Source organism: Pelophylax lessonae (genome assembly GCF_965119305.1).
Source record: "Pelophylax lessonae genome assembly, chromosome: 1".
NCBI classification, from domain to species: Eukaryota; Metazoa; Chordata; class Amphibia; order Anura; family Ranidae; genus Pelophylax; species Pelophylax lessonae.
Genome location: NC_138768.1, coordinates 873,459,968 through 873,465,377, shown reverse-complemented (window position 1 = coordinate 873,465,377; position 5,410 = coordinate 873,459,968). Strand labels below are relative to the sequence as shown.

The following is a 5,410-nucleotide window of genomic DNA, read 5'->3' as shown; positions in this document are numbered from 1 at the left end:
GTTGCTGGGGGGTCACAGGATGACCGAGCCGCTGGGTGAGCCGGAACTGTGTAGATGATCACAGCAGGGAACCAGGCATAAGGGAGAAGGATCTTATGTGCCAAAAGCAGACCGGACCAGCCGGTAAGGTGGCGTGGCTTCCTCCCACCCGATAGCGTGGCTGCTCGCACTGAAGCAGTATAGACGTGCCGCGGAGCCGCCAACCAGAGGTATCCACAGCGGAGGCCGCTACTCGTAAGCGGCGTCAGCAAGCGTCGGGACCTGGCCTGGAAAGCATCAGAGTTGCCGTGACGACATGTTTCGCACTGCTGTGCTTTGTCAAAGTCACGGGAGGAACAGCAACCTGAACATTTAAGGTGGAGGAGGGGGCGGGCACCCAGTGTCTCGATATCATCATTAACCCCTCAACATCCACTCTTATAAAAGATTTTTTAAAAAGGAACATAGATAAAAGCAATTGCTACTGCATAAACAGTTGGTAATGCTAGTGGACATATGCATTCAGTACTGGTACAAACATTAAACTGCAGATATGAGAAAGAATAATAAAAAAAAAAAAAAAATAATAAAAAAAAAATATAATAAAAAACGCCAAAAAAAAAAAAAAAATGCATAATAAAAACGCATAAAAAAATAAATAAATAAATGCAAAATAGAAACAAAAATGACCGGATGCAAGGACAACAACAACAATGATGAAATATATGTATAACAAAGAAAAAAAAAAAAAACCCACAGACAGATTACACAATTGTGTGTACCTCCAACTCCTCATTCAAGCCCCCAGGGGCCAAAGACCCAAATTTAAATATCCAAAAAGTCTCCCTCTTACATAGGAGGGAGAATCTCTCATTGTCAGTCAAGGTGCCTTTAGGAATGGATTCTATAGCCATTACCTCAAGCGCCTTAAGATCTTTTTTGTGGACTTGTAGGAAGTGGCGAGGGACGCTATGTTTATCGCACCCTTTGTGGATTAACCTCCGGTGTTCACCTATTCGGGTTCGCATTGTTCTTATAGTCCGTCCTACATATAATAAATTACATGGGCACTTCAAAACGTACACCACATAGTCAGTTGAGCAAGTGATGAACTGCTTGATCTGGTATTCCCTGCCTGACCCATCGCAGATCATGGTCCGTCCATGTTGGATGAACTGGCATGTTAGACAGCCCCTCTTCCTGCATTGGAACACCCCTGTTCGATTGTCAAAGAATGTTCTAATGTCCGATAGGGGGCCAGTCGTTGTGCTCTTGAGTTTGCTTGGTGCCAGAATGTTTTTCACCATTCTGGCCCTGCGGAAGGTGATCTGAGGTGTAGGTGGTAAAAGGGGAGCCAATCTTTGATCTAATTTGAGAATGTTAAAATGTTTCTTTATAATTTTACCAATTAAAGAGAATTGGTCATTGAAGGTTGTGATAAACCTAACGCCATTGGTGTTCTTATTGGACGCTACAGATCCCTTGGGACGGCTGGAAACAATCTGTTCGTCAAACGCCTTCTTAACCAACCCAGATGGATACCCTTTCTCTAGGAATTTTTGAGACATATGGACTCCCTGAGAGAGGTACTCACTATCTTTAGAACAGTTTCTCCTCAACCTATTAAACTGGCCTCTCGGAATGTTATTCTTCCATGATGGGTGGTGACAGCTGGAAAAATGGAGGTAAGAATTACCTCCCACCGACTTCACATGATTCTTACTGATGATGTTGCCATCCTCATGCGATAGGACCAGATCAAGGAACACCAGCTCATCCGCATCCAGAACATGGGTAAAAGTCAAACCCATATCGTTGTTATTGCAATGGGCCACAAAGGAGGAGAAGACATCCGGACCTCCATCCCAAATGAGCAGGACATCATCTATGTATCTGCCATAGTACACGAGATGTCGAGCAAAGGGATTGTTGGCCCAGATGTACAACTCCTCCCAGTGGCCCATGGTCAGGTTGGCATAACAGGGGGCAAAATTAGCCCCCATCGCTGTTCCTTTGAGTTGGAGATAGAAACGGTCCAGGAACGTAAAATAGTTATGTGATAAACAAAAATCCGTGCAGTCAACTATAAAATTGGCCTGCTCGGAATTGATGTTACCACAGCTAGTTAAAAAATGTTGAATAGCCCTCAGACCTATGTTGTGCGGGATCGAGGTGTACAACGAGGATGCATCCAGGGAGGCCCACATGTAGTTATCCTCCCACTTGTAGTGGCTCAGGGTATCAATCACTTGACTGGAATCCCTAATGTAGGATCAATTTCAGTCCGCGTCACGCATGCGCACCCTTAATACATATTTTTAAGGTGTGGAAGGGTAATGCACTAGGCATTTGTGCCTCCTTTCTTGTCGGTTTTCAGTATTTTGGAGTTTCCCCATCTAAGGAGAGCTGCATGCCTACAATTTCCAACAGAGTGAGCGCTTGGGTTGTATAGTCTCTACAGATCTATTTTTACCACTTTAGACATTTTTTTCAAAGGGTCTAAAAATGGGGTACCTGCAGTCTAGCACTGTCTGAATCTTCTTGGGCCTAAAAAACAATGCATGAGTTTCAGCCATGTTATTTCAGGCTGGCAAAGGTCGGGATGTTGATTTGGAACCACCCTTCCCAAGGTTGTCTCGCACATCACTTGGATATAAATGGGGGAGTCATTTTAAGGTTGCTTGAGTTAGCTATCTGCAGACGTTCTGTGGGATTTTTACTCAGAGGGATTTTTAACCATAGTAAACAATGTACAACTGTAGAACAATGTCAAGGAATGGGCTAAGCTGAACAAAGCTGGATGGTCACACATTGAGGCGTCAGTCCGCATCTAGTGGCGCTACAATATAATTATACAGAGCATGTCAATGCAACCCAACCTCAACCAAATAGGGGAAGGGGGAACAGGAGTAAAGATCTCTAATGCAATTCAGTAACAACACGTCATAGTAACATTAATAATATACCTTCTCTACAGGATGTACCAAGTAAATTAAGCTGAGGTCCGCTTCTGACCACCATACCACTCTGCCCAGGGGTCCCAGGATGCGGTGCACTTATTATAATTGTTAGAGGCAAGGGCAAGCATTTTCTCATACACATATTGTTGATTGGTCTGGGTGAGAACCTCCCTAAGCTCGGGAACCCTAATAGACTTCCAGTTCCTCAGTATGGTAAGTCTAGCTGCGAGTAGCAGATTAATATTTGTCATTCTTAAGGGGTATGGGACTAGGTCAATGTCTAAATTCAACAATGCGAGCTCAGGGGACAATGGCAGTGGTATTCCGCTAATATCTTTTAGAGTTCTAAAGACCTTCGGCCAATAGGCGGCGGCCAGGCATCTGCAGGACCACATGAGGTGAAACAATGTGCCCACCTGCACACAACCCGCCAGCAGAGATTTGTGGTACGAGGGTAGAACTTGGCCAAGCGGGACGGAGTCAAGTACCAACGATAAGTAATTTTATGCATCATTTCCCACATATTGGCATTTTTATTAAAAGAATATACCGCCATGGTTGCCGACTGCCATTGTTCCAATATATATTGCGTGGCCAAATCCCGTTCCCACGCAAGATGGGAGTTATGTTTAACAAAAGTCATCTTATCACCCAGGTGCATGTATATTAAGGATATCCCTTTCTTGGTAGTGGTAGGGGCTTGTAGAAAATCAGCTCTCTTGGTTGGAATAAGACAATGTCTTTCGGAGCTAAAAGCGCATTACTCAGAGGGCTTTTTAATGAGATCTTCCAAGTTCTGGTCCAAGCCAAAAACAGACAGAGCAGCGCGATTCTCCAGTTGCCATCACACACAACACTAAAAGAATACCAGTCCACATCTACGTTGTATAACTGCCCTGGTAAGATCTCTGAGGGTCTCAGCAGCGTCCTTTTCTTGGTGTCGCTTGGCTAAAGTCACAGATTGTAACGGGACTGTCTGCACTGTTCTACAGAATTCTATCTTGATGGAGATTTTGAAAACACCAAAGAGGTCATACATTAAAGAATTCATTGGTGATAGCAGCACTTCGTAAAGCTTTACACACAGAGGCTAGGCCGGGACAGGAGGCGGGCGGGGGGGGAGTAATGGCACAGCACGGGCATTTCACTGGCCGCCTACCTTGAGGTAACACACGAGAGCCAATTAAGCAAATTAGTCTTTTTAGCCGAATGGATTCAGAAGATCTCCTCCAGTGTCCATATGACAAACACCACATGATTCGTGTTAGCCGTTTTCAGCACCAACTTGTAAAGTGCGAAGAGAACAATAAAGCTGTAGCAAAAGGACTGTCCATTCAATGCTCGTCACAGAGTACCCAAAAAAGAACTTGAGTTGCAAATGCAGACCTGTGAGAACAAATGTCCCCTGGAGCCTCTTCCCGCATTTGGAATGGTAAACTATGAAGCTGTAGTAAGGCACAAAGTGGTGAATCTTTCAACATGGAATGCACTCCATGTGAGGAGAGCTGGGAAGAAGAATCTGAAGCTGAAAGGTCTACCTTGGGTTTGCTGTAGCGCTGGGTGTACCTTTGTCAAAAGTGGTTTCGTGAGAATTGTAAGGACAGTAGTTCCCAAATTATTGCAAAAGAAAGTCAAGTAGGATCCACCAAAAGTGGAAATCCTACAGCAAAGCCAAGTCAAAGAGGAGACACTAACTTTGAAAATTCAACGCAAAGTCAAGGAGGGTACAGAAACAGTGAAAAACATACAGCAAGGTCAAGTCAAAGTAGATATATGAAGAGTGGAAATCTTGCAGCAAAGCTAGGTCAAGGAGGATACCCCAACCTTGGAACTACAGCAAAGCCAAGCCAAGGGGGATACACCAACAGACCTGCAGAAAAGCCAAGTCAAGGATACACCAACAGTGGTAATCCAACAGTGACAAAAGACCATCCTTGGGGCACCTATCAAAGGGCAAGTGCTGCTATTTACTCGGATCCTGGAGATTCATATGAAAATGAGTGGCCAAGACTTGAAAATCTGAGTGTAAAGGAGTGAAGACAAAAGAAATTAATGTGGGCACTCGAGAGGCTTTGGATTTGCAAAAGAAATATTCTGGCCAGCTATATTTTATGGAATGGCAGGAAGGAGTTAGCTTAAAATTTACTTACCCATCAAATTTTAACTAAAAGATAAAAAATACACAACAGACATTTTTTGGCTTGGAAATAAAAACGGCCGCGGCCGTTTATTACTGGTTTTACAAACATATCAATAAATAACCAAATATAAATACATTAAAACCGCAACCCAGTCATAAACAACTCGGGTTGAATATATAAATAATCATCAATCATTAAATATTATCCACCAACCATAATATAAACAAATGTCCCCCTCTGCAAAGCAGAGGTGACCTAACCACATAATAATTGTGGCCGCGACAAACCAAAGGGGAAGGAGGGAGGGGAACGCTTGGATGAGGGATTAAA

At 43.7% G+C, this 5,410-nt stretch overlaps 1 pseudogene across 1 annotated transcript; it reads left to right on the top strand.

Annotated features, from left to right (window-relative positions):
- Window positions 1-4,144: 4,144 nt before the first annotated feature.
- Window positions 4,145-5,045, top strand: LOC309550369 (annotated as a pseudogene). The gene is made up of 2 exons: window positions 4,145-4,434; window positions 4,518-5,045. The product of its transcript is annotated as an uncharacterized misc_RNA (transcript).
- Window positions 5,046-5,410: the final 365 nt, after the last annotated feature.